Here is a 17,135-nt window from a genome sequence, read left to right as displayed (position 1 = left end):
AGAATGGGACAAAACTCACTTAACAACTATCTTGCTTAGCAGTGGAATTTTGGGGCTCCATTGTGGTTGCAAACTGAGGACTTCCTGTATTTGTTATATATATATTTTAATCTGCCCATTTTCTGAACATAACGAAAATCAGAACAAAGAATATTAAAATACAACAAAAATTACATAGGAAAAGTACATGGTGTACGAAGTGGATAAAACTCACCAGAACAGAGTAGTTACTCAAAACAATAAAGCATACTATAAAAAATCATCTAAAATGGAAGAAAGAAAGCATCTCCCTAGCACCAAGAAGAAAGCAAGTGGTATCTGTCTTGGAACTGTGTTAAAAAGAAAATGTGCTACCAGCACAAGCAGGAATAGGTCTTCCAGAGAAACCCCCTGAGACACATAGAATAGAATAGAATAGAATAGAATAGAATAGAATAGAATAGAATAGAATAGAATAGAATAGAATAGAATAGAATAGAATAGAATAGAATAGAACAGAATAGAATAGAACAGAATAGAACAGGGCTTTTCAACCTTTTCACCCATTGTACCACTTTTAGGATACGGCAACATCCGAGTACCACCAGTACACCATCATATGACCCTGGGACACTGTGACCGTCATAAATATGAATCAGTTGCCGAGCATCTGAATGTAAATCACAAGACCCTGGAGATGCTGCAACATTCCAGCTGATCAGCGCGTCTTCTGGGCTCAGAAGCGCCAGGATCAGCACCGAGCTCCAGCTGGAGCCTGGCGCTGATCCTGGCGCTTCCGCTGAGCCCTGACAGCCCCGATGAAGCGCTGATCCTGGCGCTTCCACTGAGCCCTGACTGCCCTGCAGCTCCAGCCGTCTCTCGCTCAGGCTTGTGCGGTGCTGCCACAGGTTCAGCTCATTCCCCTCCCCCCGCTACCACTTTTCTAGGATGGTCATGTACCACCTGCCAGGTGCCAATGTACCACGGGTGGTACCCGTACCACTGGTTGAAAAGCCCTGGAATAGAATAGAGCTGGAAGGGACCTTGGAGGTCTTCTAGTCCAGCCCCCTGCTCAAGCAAAGCTTTTAAAAGCAAAGCTCAGCAAATGTTTCTCTGTGCTCTTCACAAGTAAAGCCTTGTTAAAAAAAAACACCCACTTCCAACCATTCGTGAGTATTCCTTAGTAAATCATGTGTCTTTCACATACAATAATCTACTTGCAGACTGAAATACTGCACCTAATAAAGGTAATGCCCATTTTTTAATAGCATGTAAGTAACACTAACTGACGTTGATCCTTAGGACAACTAAGGCAGGGGTGTCAAACTTGCCAGCCTGTGGGCCGGCTGCATCATACGGAGGCCGTGCCCACCCCAGCTCCATCAATGCAAAGGAAGTTGCGATAAGTCGCGACACGTCACGTGGCACGGCGGATTTGACACCCGTGAACTAAGGCACTGTGTTACATTCAATCAAGAACGTGTTTACTATTCGGGTTGACAGTAAAAAAAAAAAGAGAGTTATGCAGCACCACAACATTTAAGAATTATTCCATCTACATTCAGCTTATTTGCTCCAACTGTTCAGAATACTGCTTGGTACAAGGGGCCAGGAGAAAGGGAACATGTAAAGATCTTTGACTTTTGTACTCGGGTTTTCTTATCAAGTGTGCCAACATTGCTAAATTATTTGGATAGTGATCCCAGAAAACAGACTGAGGTTGGCAGGAAAACTAAAAATATGTATTACCTGGAGAGACTCAAAAACTCTTTCTGCAGCTTCAATTGTACCACATTTCCAAGCTAAAATGAAAATGTACATTTACTTTCAACCTAAGAACATTGACAGAGGAAGGCAGTGACAAATAGCTTTCGTATTCTTATCATATGGACTTATCTATGAAGTCATGAGCAACTGAGCTTAATTTGAAGATTAGAGCTTCTGATTAGCCTTCGAAAAGCTGTGTGGCATGCTAGGAAGTTGATTGCCGAAGATATGGTTGTCCACTTAATCTCGTGGCGAGTTACACAATGACAATAAAGATATTCTATTCTATCCTTAAGCCTAACTTGGCCATCAGAATCAACCTAGGCTAAAAAAAGGGAAATGCAGGGATTCCAACCCGCTGGATCCCCAGAAGGTTTTCTGGCTGCTTATTCGTTGTTCTGTGTAACTAGTAGACCAGGGGTAGGCAACCTCGGCTCTTTTATGACTCATGGACTTCAACTCCCAGAATTCCTGAGTCAGCTGACTCAGGAATTCTGGGAGTTGAAATCCATGAGTCATAAAAGAGCCGAGGTTGCCTACCTCTGTAGTAGACCAACTTTTGTATAATTGCTTCATTCTTACTCCTTTACTGCCTTATCTTCATGCTATTTGCCTATCTGAGGACAAACTGGGCACCTAAGGCCAAAGAACTAAATCAAGATGTTTCATGTCTTAGAATGAATGTGGTGACAGGATTAATCCAATGAGCAGCTATGCAAATCAATGGGAAATTAAAAGAATTCCTCAACAGAATATTACCATCCAATTCAAGCTTTATCTTTTCCTTAATGACAGTTCAAAATTTTTTCCTGCCATCAAGATTTTGGCTGATTGAGGATTTGTGGCCAAGAGTCCATTTTTACCGTTTATTTAGCCTTGTCCATATCTAATCTTTTTTAAAGACTAGGGTAGAAATCCTTAGAAACAACCAGTGGTGGGATTCAGCTGGTTCGCACCATTTCGGCAGAAACGGTACCTAATTTTTTTGTTGCTCGGGCTTCCGGAAGCAGCATCCACACAGAGAACCGGTTGTTCACCTATTTGAATCCCACCACTGCAAACAACTCAACTGTTTTGAAAGCTACTGCAATCCAATGGATGTGATTTTCCTCACCTTTTTCTGAAAGTGCAATTATGACGCATAAGGCCATTTGAGAAATGTTAGTTACAGCACAATTTTGTTGTCCTGACGTTCATTCCTTCTCATCTGGACCTGATGGACATCATTTCTTCTATCAGTAATCTGCGTCTTCTGAGCTCTTATGAGGGTCTGGTTGTGTCATCAGTGACAGTGTTCAGACACCATGTCTTTGGTCGTTTTCTTTTCCAATTGCCTTAATTTCCCAAATGTCAGGGTCTTTGAGCAGGCTTGACTTGAGGTAATTTAATTAATGCCTTTATTCATTCATTTTTGCAACAGTACAAAAGTGGTTGGTCATTGCATTGTTTGAGAATTGCTTTCTTATTTGCCAGGCTATCCTAAGGTTTCTTATTAGTCTCCTATCCAGGTGTAACTCAGGTATTATCTGACCTTTAGTTTTCTGTGACAATCCAAGAACAGTTGGATGCTTCCACAAGACAAGGCCCAAAGGAGTTTGCCATTCTCATGCAACAAATTTCTCACTTAACAACATACATTTTGGGCTCAATTGTGGTCGTAAGTCGAGGATGTACTATCTTGATATATGCACTAATTTAACAATATATAAGCACTCTGCAGACATGTGCTAAGTGTTAAGGAACGAGGTGTTTCTGAGCATAGGGAAACACTCAACATTGTTTGATGCATTCCAGCATCAAATTCGTAATTCATTTCATCCCAAAACCAACTCTGGTTTCCCTGCAATCATTCCCCTTCCCCCCCTTTTCTGCTTATTCAACTTATTTGATGGAGAGAACATTTTTACTGTTTTAGCCAATAAAACCTTAAACCTTAAACACACTGATTCATTGCAAATTAACAAGAAATATGTCACGCAACCCCAATGTCCTTTATAAACATTTTAGTAGAGAGAGGCACTCCATTCCTATAAAGACATGTATTTTGAACCAAACTTGAATTGAGCAGGCTAATTAAATGCCTCTTAAACATGATTTAGCTGTCCTGTAAAATGCAATTATTCACACCTGAAAAAGAATCATATAGAGGAAGCCAGGGAATTAAAGCAAATCCTAAACCATAATTTCTTTGCCTTTCCAAACTTTAGCCTGAAGCAATTTCTACTAATTATTACTGGCCTGGAGAAAATCCGCTTAATAGCAATAGATTGCAATGAAATAAAGAGAAGAAATTCCAAGTTTCTTTTAGCCTATTTCTGTGTTAGTTGCTATTTCCTTCCCCTTTATACATAAAAAGGCAAAAGAAATAGTTCAGGGACCTGACTGTCTAATTCCACCCTTAGGCTGTGACTGAACAACCTGAGCAGAGATCAAATATATTTGTGGACCATCGAATGTGACTTTTATCTTGTATTTAACATTCAGATTTTAAAAGAAGCAATGTTATCAGCTAGGTGTCTGATAACCAGAGGCCTAGAGGGTTATGTAACCGCTTCCTCTGCTTCAGTCCTCAGGAAAGAATCTTCTTTGATGGGATGTGATTGATTTGGAAAGACTAGGAATATTGTGCTGCATTCTTCTTTCACATCTGCAGTATCCATAAATATTAGTCCCCCCCCCCCCGAACTAATGTTACTTGATTTTTTTAAAAAAAAAATTGCAGTAAAAGTAAAGATATGTTTAACGTCACAACTCAGCCTGGTTGCTGGACTGCAAACTCAGACTGCAAGAAAATATTGTGCATTTCATTCATTCACTCATTCATTCAGTGACCACCCTACTATGTAGTTTGTTGACAATTTTTGTCAGTATTTAAACGGAGTTCAGAAATACAAATCTATCTCAAGCCTTTATGCAGTTGGCTTATTTCAGACAATACTAACATATATGAACAGTTATATGACAACAGCCTGCAAAATACTCATAAACTAAAAATATACAGTAGGCAAATATTCGAACGTTTAACTTTAAACCTAAGGAGGATTATTTAAATTTTAGCAATCTACGGACTGAAATAAGATTGGCAAGACACTCTTCTATGAAATTGAAAATAATACCATTTTTAAGGGAAACTTCCCTAAATAATTTCTAAAAATATAAATTAAAGTACAAGAACACTTTAAGTGATTCATACATCCTTGGGATATAACTACCGTATGTGATTTAAGCAACTTTCGCGTTAGGACCTACAATCTGATATGCTTCTCCAGTCAAATGAAATTCAGCGAATATATCAGGTGAAACGGACTGAGATCCACGCAAAAACTGGTGATAAAAGTGGTTTGTCCTTAAGGGGCCACATAATGCTTATAGTATTTCATTTACAGGGGCATCTGCAGAGGGTCAAAAAAGTCAAGATTACAGGTAGTGCTCGACTTATTTAGTGACTTTTCAAAATTACAACGGTGCTAAAAAAAAGTGTCTTATGACCGTTGTTCACACTTATGAACATTGCAGCATCCTCTTGGTCATGGGATCAAAATCCAGACTCTTGGTAACTGACTCAGATTTATGACGAGTGCAGTGTCCCCAGTGTCGCCTTTTGCAACCTTCTGACAAGCAAAGTCAACGCAGAAGCCAGATTTGCTTAACAAACCGGGTTACTAATTTAACATCCGCAATGATTCACTTAACAACTGTGGCAAGAAAAGTCGTAAAATGGGGTACAAGTCACTTAACAAGTGTTTCACTTAGCAACATGAATTTTGGGCTCAATTGTGGTCTACCTATATAGCCATGACCGCATAAAATCCCACCCCCTTACGGTAATGTCTGACACATAAAAAGGATGGAGCTTTAATCGCAGCTATCACCTTGACTGTTTTGAATGCCCCTGCCCTAACTTTCCCCCACTTTTATGCTTCAGAATATCTAATGTTGGGAAATATGAATAGACAAGGAACAATTATCAAATGGCTGAGGGTTTTTTCCCCCCCCCCACATCTTCTGAACCAAGGAGCAGAAGGTTGATCAATAAGGGGCATATCAGGTACCCAAGTTAAAAAATAAATAAATCACCCATATACAATTGTTCTACAGAGGTTGACAATACAATTTCAATAATCAGAATTAATTTTCTCCCCCTGTTTGGATGCATTCTTTCATTACATCCATAATTTATGCTGTTTTATTCACTCTGGCCAACTGCGATATTTATTGAGATTCTGTGTAAACTTTGCATAATTCACTGGTTAAGTCAAACTAAGACTGACGCATTAAATATCAACCTCTTTTCCATTCTATCTTGCCAAACATCATTAGACAACATTTTTTCCCTAGCAAGCAGAGGACAGGACTTTCCAGGAATAAAATATACTTTCTAGAAAGCAATTTCCTCAATAGCAAAAAAACAAAAATTAAAAAAAAGAGAGAACTTAGCCAAAAATAATGGGAGCATCTCCGAATGACATAACCATGTGATGGGAGAGGGGAACGAGGAAACATAATAGAAATTAGCATTGTGTAAGCTGCAAATGAAGAGAAGCGAGGGTTGTAGCACAGTCTTTCAGAATTTCTGTCTCATGGGGATTGAAGGCAAAGTAATACTTACATGTAATAGAATTCTCGTATATGAAGTTTATTCCTAATTTAAAGCAAAGAGAGCCTTCAATGCAGAAAGAATCATGTTTTCTTCAAAATCTACTGATGAAAAAAGTTCAGCTAACAGGTATTTGTAGCACGTATTTACAATGGTTGTAGCATCCCAAATGATCGCCATTTGAGATCTTCCTAACCAGCTTCTGAGAAGCAAAGTCAATTTGGGAAGCTGGATTTGCTTAATGACCACTTGAATTACTTAATAAATGCAGTGATTTGCTTAGCAACTATGGAAAAAAAAAAGATGCGACTCACCCAACTACCTTGCTTAAAAGTGGAAATTCTGGTCACAATTGTGGTTGTAAATTGAGGACTTCCTATATACATTCTTTTTCACTATCAAGTCTAAAGCGTATCATCTTTTTCCTAGCTCCGTGGTGGTGAACCTATGGCACACGTGCCACAGGGCACGCATGCGTACCGTCGCCCCAGTCCTAGGCCTTCAGCTAGGTTTTATAAAACCTTTTTGCTTTAGGCCTCCGCCGCTGTGTGCAGAAAAAAGAAAAGAAAAAAGAAAAGGTTCAATCAATCAATTTCAACTTCTCGTGGGGAAAAAAAAAGATCTCACAAAGTTGGAATTGATTAATTGAACTTTTTAGTCCCCTCCAGTCTGCCGTTAACACCGCAGCCATGCCCACCCAATTGGCCACACCCACTCAGCACCCGACGATACATAAGTGGGTTTTGAGTTGCAGTTTGGGCACTCGGTTTCTAAAAGGCTCGCCATCACTGCCCTAGCTATTCTGTCATAGCTTGCTCTCTATAGCAGACATGTCAAACACAAGGCCCGGGGGCCGGATCCGGCCCGCAAAGTGGTTTCATGCGGCCCGCGAAGCCATCCTGGAAACAGTGAGGGAACGGCCCCCACTGCCTTGGCCCTGGCCCAGAGACCCTCCTTCTGCCAGAGACCCTCAGATGTGTCCCACTCCTGCCCAGGCACCCATAGGCACCCTTGATGCGAATGATGTAGAGCTGGCCACGCCCACCTAGTAGGCCATACGCACTCTAGCCACGCCCACTCAGTAGGCCACGCCCACCCAGGCCATATGCACCCGGCCCCCTGAGGGCAATCGCCCTCAATGAAATTGAGTTTGACACCCCTGCTCTATAGGTTGACTGTAGACTAGCAATTCTTTACAGAATTCTACAAATTCTATAATTTGTAGAATTCTACAAATTCTACATAGAAAATAATTATCCAAGCAACTAATCCAGAGTGGTGACACCACTGCAAGGTCTTTTGATGTGACTTAAAAGAGATTGACTCGTGCAATCACAATCACATCTGAAAGCCAACTTCAGAACAAACATGAGAGGGCAGCTAACACGTGGCATGGAATTATGCATGTTACATCATAGCATTTACAGCAAGTTATAGAACTGCATTAAGTTAAATAAATAACTAGTCCTGAAGTCGCCACAAAGATAAAACTGCATTTATCTACCTGTCAATCATGTCATCATGAAGTCAGAATGCACTTTGTGCTATGCCGTTCCTCCACCCCTAGAGGCCTGCCTATCTGTTATAAGTAATTAATTCTGGAGAAGAACTCACACAAGGATCGTAAACCACCTTAGCATAGCTGATTTTTGAGAATGGACTTTTAATATCCTTTGATGGAACCAACTTAAGAACTAAGCATTTGAAGGAAGAATGAGTAGAGCAATTAAGAAAGCAAGATTCCTTTTGTATTTTATTTATTTTTATTTTTATTTTTATTCCATTTATATCCCGCCCTTCTCCGAAGACTCAGGGCGGCTTACAAGCTTAGCAGTAGCCTTCATTCTATGTATATGCCTGCTTATTAGGGCTTTCACACACACACCCCAAGCGGCATTATTACAAAGTCAGCTTAATTGCCCCCAACAATCTGGGTCCTCATTTTACCTACCTCGGAAGGATGGAAGGCTGAGTCAACCTTGAGCCTGGTGGGACTCGAACCTGCACTAATTGCAGGCAGCTGGTGTTACTTAAGGAGGCATTAGCCCACTGCTCCACCAAGGCTGGAAAAATGGAAAAACCCAAGATGGACAGGGATATATATATATCACAATGAGATCAGAAGTTAAGAGAAACTTGGGAAACTCAGGATGCTAGAACAAGAAGCCAAATATGGAAGATTCTGAACAGCAAGTCCAAATTATCTGACAGGGAAGCACACCTCAACACTGTATGGGTTGAAAGAGCGTTTAGCAAACTGGCATCTCTAAAATGCTTTGAATATTAATCTGCCTCTGTGGCAGCTAGTTTGCTCATTAGTAAAGGATTGCGGCAATTGTCCAAAATATCTACAGGACAACAGATTGTATTTCTCCCTCTTTGTCTTCAATTTTGTCAATATTTTAAAGTGTCAGAAAGCCTGGAATAAGGAACTAGTAGAGGAAACTGATCTTCTAAGAAATGAAGGAACAGGAGCTAAAAATGAAAACAATTAAAACCAGAGGATTGAGTGATTCTAGGAATATGATGATTTGACTGTGTTCTGTTGTTGTCCCAACATAAACATAGCAATATGAATTCAAACAGAGGTGTTTTTTTTAAAAAAAAAACTAGGCTGTTCGCTCCTACTAAAAATTGAATTGCCAAACCAATTGTCACTCAAATCATGTGAAGTGTTAATACCACTTTACGATGTTTTGGTAAGGCTACACTTGGAATACTGCATCCAGTTTTGGTCACCACGATGTAAAAAAGAGGTCGAGACTCTAGAAAGAGTACAGAGAAGAGCAACAAAGATGATTAGAGGTCTGGAGGCTAAAACATATAGGGAACGGTTGCTGGAATTGGGTATGTCTAGTTTAATGAAGAGAAGGACGAGGGGGGACATGATAGCAGCGTCCCAATATCTCAGGGGCTGCCCCAAAGAAGAGGGAGTCAAGCTATCCTCCAAAGCGCCTTAAGGCAGGACAAGAAGCAACGAATGGAAACTAATCAAGGAGAGAAGCAATCTAGAACTAAGGAGAAATTTCCTGATAGTTAGAACAATTAACCAGTGGAATAACCTGCCTCCAGAAGTGGTAAATGCTCCAACACTGGAAGCTTTTTAAGAAGAGACTGGAAAGCCATTTGTCTGAAATGGTCTAGGGTTTCCTGCCTGAGCAGGGGGTTGGACTAGATGGTCTCCAAGGTCCCTTCCAACTTTCTTCTTATTATTATTAGAGTGTGGAAGCTAGTTTGTCCCCTGTGGTGCACCCCGGATAGGGCACAAGCACGAATGAATGGACTAGCAATCTTAAAGACAGCCGAAGAACTACTCTGTACGAACACTAATGTACCATCGCCATGCATTAAATAAATAAATAACCACTAGAACAGAGCTCCTGGTCACTGCCTAGACTGCGCAAAGAATACAGCAACATCTTCGTTATGGCTGCTGCAGAACCTGAAACCCAGTTGGTCACCTCCCCACTGCTATCCAACCAGAAATTATGCAAGTCTGCACACTCGTTCACCACCGGTTCTTTGATGGATGCATCTTAGCAGATTTCAGCATCAGCCTGAGATCAAGGCACCCAAAATTTGCAAAAGAAGCAATTTAGACCAGGGGTAGGCAACCTTGGCTCTTTTATGACTTGTGGACTTTAACTCCCAGAATTCCTGAGCCAGCCATGCTGAGGGGAAAGGGAGAGCTTCCAAGCTGAGCCATGCTGGCTCAGGAATTCTGGGAGTTTATGATCTGCAACCGGCTCAAGATGCCAGTTCTCAGACTGCAAGGTGCCAGGCACTTCTGCAAGCCCTCTGAACGGCACATCTACCAAAAAAATAGCAGCATGCCTCTTTCCTCATCACTTCTCTCTCTCCCCTCTGAAAGCGTAACCCCAACACACACACACACACACACACACACACATCCAGAAGGACCTTATATAGATATTCCTCTGTCACGGTACACTATAGTTAATCATTCTATTTCTGAAGGTACACATTATCTTATTTCACTATTGCTGGAAAGATGCATTTTCCCAGAGACAAGACATCAAAAATTATATGTGTAAACTTGGCTTAGGTAACCTAACCCATCCTGCTAATTCTACAGTTCTGGAAAAAGAGCAGCCTTCACATTCCTTGATATTTATCAGCCATAGAATCGAAAATAAAGTCAAGTCGGCATTCTTCACCGCATGGATTTATTTTAGTTACTGTGACCCTGTGAGCAGAAATAAATAAGGTGAGAAACATGACTGGAATGGCTTAACTTATTCAGATTAATTGCCCCAAACTGAACACTCGATTCATGAATTCTAAGCTTTAAAATATCTAGCGAATCAGGAATGCTCAGCAAATATTATGGGTGTGTGTATGTGTGTGTATAAATGCATAATGTAGAGCTGCCACAACTCAGAGAAACAGTTGGCCGGGAATGAAGTCTTTCTAGGCATGCTAGCAAAATACTGCCTGATCTCCAAGGTGTGCTTAAGAGATCACTTGAATATCCACAGAAAAAGCTTTTGGAGTGCCAATTCTGGCATGGCATAGCCTATTGTGGCCTGGCAGAATAACATATTCTTGATGATTCGTTGCTTGATGACCAAGGTGACTGTAAATTGCCTTATCACGGAAGGAAAATAGATTGAATCAAAGCTCCGTTCCAAGGCTACTCAAGAAACCAATACCAACTTTTTCTGAGCAAAGCTAGCACTTTTGTATCTCTCTGTGTGTAATTATCTAGTCCAGGGGTAGGCAACCTTGACCCTTTTATGATTCGTGGACTTCAACTCCCAGAATTCCTGAGCCAGCCATGCTGAGGGGAAAGGGAGAGGTTTTCAAGCTGAGCCATGCTGGCTGAGGAATTCTGGGAGTTGAAGTCCATGAGTCATAAAAGGGCCAAGGTTGCCTACCCCTGATCTAGTCCAAGAGCCCACCTGAAAGGCCGAAGCAAAGATGGCAAGATATGATAAATGCAGACGTGAAAAATGCCCAGTTAAGACCCGGATGCTGCATTTGATCGTGCAAGATGGTGCTTGCTGATCCAAAAGGGGAATGCTGCCGCTGTGGAAAAAAAGGCTAGGATTATTGGTAACTGTGTATAATTATCTGCTGGCCTCACCTGGATTGCACAAGAAAAGTAACATGGCCACAATTACTTAGTTTCTTATAATTGCCCTTTACAATTGTCCCAATAAATTGGGATGGCCAGTCTGGAGGTCCCCACAGTGGGCCCTCTTCAAAACTTATTAGTTCTGAAAATGGGTAGCTTTTCTTATTTTGAGATAGGAAACACACAATCATTCTAATACCTAGTATAATCTTCATGAAGTTAAGAGAGAGAGAGAGAAAAAAAAGCTAATTCCTTCTCTTCAAAAGAACCAAAAGAAAGCAATGGCAAGTTTCACTCAGCTCTGAGTGATGAGCCACAGCAGGATTCTTCAAACTTGGCCCTTTTCTGACTTGTGGACTTCAACTCCCAGAATTCCTCAGCCAGGCGACGAATCATCAAGAATATGTTATTCTGTCAGGGACGTTGGCTGAGGAATTCTGGGAGTTGAAGTCCACAAGTCAGAAAAGGGACAAGTTTGAAGACCCCTGAGCCACAGCACTCTGAATCGGTTTTCCCCCCCCCAAACTGTGGCTCTCATTGTCTTTTAAAATTGCTACATGGCCTCATTAATGAAACCTGAAGCATTTTTTTTAAGATATGATGGACAAGCCAATTGAAAAACAATTTGGGGTGCTATATAAGAGACTGGAAACCATTTGTAGACTTTCTACGTACTAAATATAATAACAGATGGTTAACAGAGGGATTTGAAGATTAGTTAACGTTTAGCTCAACCTGTCATCTGCTTTTTCTTCTTTTATCTTTTATATATGTACATGTGTATGTAAGGGACACACACGGTGGCTCAGTGGGTTAGGACGCTGAGCTTGTCGATCAGTAGGTCGGCAGTTTGGCGGGTCGAATCCGAGTGCCGCATAACAGAGTGAGCGCCTGTTACTCATCCCAGCTTCTGCCAACCTAGCAGTTCAAAAGCACGTAAAAATGAAAGTAGAAAAATAGGGACCACTCCGGTGGGAAGGTAACAGCGTTCCGTGTGCCTTTGGCGTCTAGTCATGCCAGCCACATGACCACGGAGATGTCCTCGGACAAGCGCTGGCTCTTCGGCTTTGAAACGGAGATGAGCACCGGCCCCTAGAGTTGGAAACGACTAGCACGCATGTGCGGGGGAACCTTTACCTTTATGTGTATGTATGTATGATATGTACACACACACACATATCGGTATACATTTGTAAAAGGGGAGGATAATTCATTGTTTTTTTCTTTCAGCACTCAGCCAGGGTGGATCCTACATGTAAAATGTTACAACTTAACTGACCGCTTTTTCCTCCTTTTCTGTAAACTATTTTTTTTTTTGTGGTTAGGGTTGAATGTATGATTTTGTTTTGTTACATTTTGTTTGTTTTACTGTTCTGTATTTTATTCTCTACGATAAAATGAACAAACTTATAAAAATGCTAAGCTGCCTCCAGACTATGTAGGTTGTTCATCCCAATGTTGTACCAGAATGGAAAGCAATAGGATGCTACACACTGGCCTTTGGCAATACTTTTGAAATAAGCTTAAAGAGGAAGGGGAAACATCTGAAGTTATTTTTGTGCCTTTAGGTCTTTGGTGATCCACTAAACATGCTAGGGTGGGTCTTGCATTGTCTGGAGCCTGTCAGTTCTGTTGCATAGTCTCATTTCCTTCTTCCTGTTGCTAGAGAAACTTGTGTTTACAGTACAGGACCATCCTGTTTAACCTTCATACATTACAGACTGCAGGACCACGCAACTGAAATCGGAGGCAAAAGTGCACACAACACTTTGGCCCACAAGTAATACAAGAAATTCTTCTGGTACTTAATACTTCACACTGGAGATTAGTAAGATTTTCAATTGAATCCCTCTAAAGCAGGGGTCCCCAACCTTGGCAACTTTTAAGACCTGTGGACTTCAACTCCCAGAATTCCCCAGCCAGAGATCTTAAAGTTGCCAAGGTTGGGGACCCCTGCTCTAAAGTGTACCTACTAACCAGATTCCATGTATTCTGTATATTATGCTCTTTTCTCATGTACTGGCTGGGCAAACTCCGTATAGAATTTTGTGGGCCTTAGGAAAGGTTTTGACCCTGCTGTACATTTTAGCACCTGATGCCAATATTTATTTCTCTCTAGAAAGTATACTTACAGAAAAAGGATACATTTTCCTCCAGATTGTACAATGATTTTTATACTTATTACTTCAAAACTGGGAGAAGGCTAATGCTGCTTAGCCTGTGAGTTGCCAAAGAGATTCATCCAGACTTGATTTCTTTAAAGTATGTAGGACATAAAAACATTTTTGGAAAAAAAAAAAGATGGTGCTATAAGCCAATTTCCAGGTGTTTTTTTTTAAATTGCTTTCTTTTTCTCAGATACACTGGATTTGGTAGGCTTTAAAGAAAAAATGGCCCTGGTCACATTGAGCCTCTACCAGGCTGCCATAAAATAACTGAGAAATCTTATTAAGACCATCCCAGTACTGTATTTCATTTGAAGTCCATGAACTTTAACAGTGGCTTTGCATGAATGTCATAAGGATTGAGAACTATTTCAGACGCCTTGACCTCGGTAGCCTCTGAGATTGAAATATTCAAGCATAAACATTATTCCTTCCAAGATTTTTCATAACATTACTGTATATTTCTGAAACAAATCTGAAACAAGACATCCCAAGCATCTTGCAGAATCTTTCTGACAAGGGATTTTTCCACTTGGAAAAGGCCACATAATCCAGGATTGTAACAACCTGGTCGCTGGTCACAGCTATCAATCCGCTTCCAGACAAATGCATTCATTGACTATCTTTTACTTACAAAGGCTCACTTTCTGGAATATTGGCAAAGCTGTTGATTCACAGCTGAACTTTCTCCTGGTTTTTTTTTTTTAAAAAAACTTCCTAGCTAAGTCAAATACGTCTCTTCCATCTGAAACCAAGAAGAAAGACAACACGGTAAAGCCGAAAGCAGCAAGTTAGAGGAACACAAAGACAATTGGCTTTGGTCCGAAATGTAGCCGAGCAACACATTTGCAGGCCAGATGGATGCTAAAGTAATCCAACTCTTGAGCAGTGGATACACTTATACCCAAACACACAATTCATCAATCTGTTTGGCTATTATATTCTTTCTAGTTCATTACAAATAACATTGCAAATGTAACTAGAGTTTCAGCATCCTGACTCCTGGGAAAATTTTCTCCATGCATCTGAGACTCCCCATAGCCCAAGATAGAAAACCCATCTGTAAGTGATGCCTGGGATAAAGTTACAGCCTGACAAACCACAAATGCTTAGGGAGGAGGAAAAAGAGAAAGAGAGAGAGAAAAAGGACCATTACTGAGAGATAAGATGGAAGTCAAAAAGCTGGGCATACTCCTAAGAGGCAAAACCTTCTGCTATTCCGCCTGAAATTTCATCTTGGGGGCTGGTGTGGGGTGCGGGGTGGGGAGGCTGCATTAGCTGGACAAGGTCATTTATCTCCGGAATTGCTTTGCTTGCCAGGGGCCCAAGTAGTCTAACCTCTTCTGAATCCTGCAATCCATTGATTTACTTCAGAGTAACTGAATTATGAGAGAGCTGAGGTTGTCTACCCTTGGTGTAGTGGTTTAGGCTTAAGGCTGAAAACTGGGAGACTTTGAGTTCTAGACACAAAGCTAGTGGGGTGACCTTGAACCAAACACTTTCTCTCAGCCCCTAGGAAGGAAGCAACAGCAAGCTAGGTCTGAAAAACCTTGCCAAGAAAACTGCAGGGACTTGTTTGGGCAGATGCTGAGAACTGGACATGACTGAACAACAACAACAACCAACTGAACCACGGATAGCAATCCTAGTCTGGAATTGAAAGAGGTACATGCATACATCTCAGTGCTTGTATCAGTCTAGAGCAGGGCTTTTCAACCTTTTCACCCATTGCACCACTTTTAGGATACGGCAACATCCGAGGACCACCACACGCCTAGCAAGGTGTCAAAAACTTGATAACCAAAAAAAGGAAAAAAGGAAAAAAGTGATGAAGTACAGGTAGTCCTCAACTTACAACAGTTCGCTTAGTGACTGTTTGAAGTTACAATGGCACTGAAAAAAGTGCCCCCCCCCAAGCCACAGCTGAGCAAGACACCTGCCTGCCCGCCCGGCGGCGCTCTTCCTCCTGTCCGAGGTTTTCACTGTTGTGAGCATTTCTGTTGAGGATTGGCAGCAGGGGTGGGGTGGGGTATTTGGTTTTTATTCCCCCGTCTGCTGGGTTGTTGTAGCAGGTTTTGGTCACTTCACATGACCCTGGGACACTGTGACCGTCATAAATATGAATCAGTTGCCAAGCATGTGAATGTAAATCACAAGACCCTGGAGATGCTACAACATTCCAGCTGATCGGCGCTTCTTCTGGGCTCAGAAGCGCCAGGATCAGCGCCGAGCTCCAGCTGGAGCCTGGTACTGATCTTAGCGCTTCAGCTGAGCCCTGAGAGCCCCAAAGAAGCGCTGATCCTGGCGCTCCCGCTGAGCCCTGACAGCCCTACAGCTCCAGCCGTCTCTCGCTCAGGCTTGTGCAGTGCTGCCACCGGTTCAGCTCATTCCCTCCCCCGCTACTTTTCTAGGATGGTCGCGTACCACCTGCCAGGTGCCCATGTACCACGGGTGGTACCCGTACCACTGGTTGAAAAGCCCTGGTCTAGAGCAGGGGTGCCTCAAACTGCTGGCCTGCGGGCTGATTGCATCATGTGGAGGCCGCGCCCACCCCGGCAATGCAAAAAAAAGTTGAGATATGTCATGTGATGCGAGTTTGATCTCCCCCCCACCCCTTGTCCCACTGGTACTTTTAACTCCTTGGAAGAGTTGTGGTAACTGTTGTTGAGGGATGGGGGAATAGATTAAATAGTGACTAAAAGAAGAAGCCAATTCTGTGTTGGTGGCATTGGTTCATTCTGTGCCTGTCTCGAGATGAGGCAGTATGTGGTTTATCTATAGTTTCTTGCTATGTGCATTTTTGCTAAAAACTCACCAGCAAAATGCATGAAATCTAACTTTAAGGCTTCCTGATGATGCATGACTAATATCATATATCCCACTATCAAGATGCCAGAAAAACGTACCATGTTATATTATTAACCCTGTGGCCAGAAAAAGCAGAATTTTTGACAACCCACACAAACTTACCAATGCAGAAAGGGCTGGGTCAGTGCCTTATCTGGCCATGCAAGCCATAGGAACTGAAAATGAATGAAATTAAACGAAATGCACCTACTGTATTTTGATGTATTCAGTTGATAAAACTCCAGATTCAATCCTTGGCACCTACATTGAAATGTCTCAAGAAAGCAGGGTTGGAAAACCCAGAGCATTCAATAAGGCAGCTGATTGGATGGAGCAATGGCCTATTTCACCTAAAAGCAGGCTTAAAAAGGTCTTTCTGAATCAAACCCAGAATCAGTCCAACACTTTGCATCCAGATGCCAGGATAAATTCAAGAACATGGCCTACGTGCAAATAAACTCTTTTTGCTATAACCTTGCAAATAGTATTCAAAGTCTGTGATAACGGAGGAATTCCCAAGCATCATTTTGTGTACCTTTCCTCTAAGCCTCTCTTTTTCCATATTTCAGAGCCCTGGAAGGCTGGCCAAAACATTTAGTGACTGGGCCATTATATAGGTGTAGTATAACCACAGAACAGGGCTTTTCAACCAGTAGTATGGGTACCACCTGTGGTACATTGG

General features: G+C 41.7%; 1 protein-coding gene across 2 annotated transcripts in view; it reads right to left on the bottom strand.

Moving 5' to 3' along the window:
• The window catches only part of DLC1 (DLC1 Rho GTPase activating protein), a gene marked incomplete at its 5' end in the record, with an annotated part of 305,940 nt that overhangs the window by 40,240 nt on the left and 248,565 nt on the right, over positions 1 to 17,135 (bottom strand). The window lies entirely within an intron of this gene.

The sequence above is a fragment of the Vipera berus genome (assembly GCF_964194415.1).
Source record: "Vipera berus genome assembly, chromosome: 7".
NCBI lineage: Eukaryota > Metazoa > Chordata > Lepidosauria > Squamata > Viperidae > Vipera > Vipera berus.
This window is presented reverse-complemented; position numbering and strand designations above follow the sequence as displayed.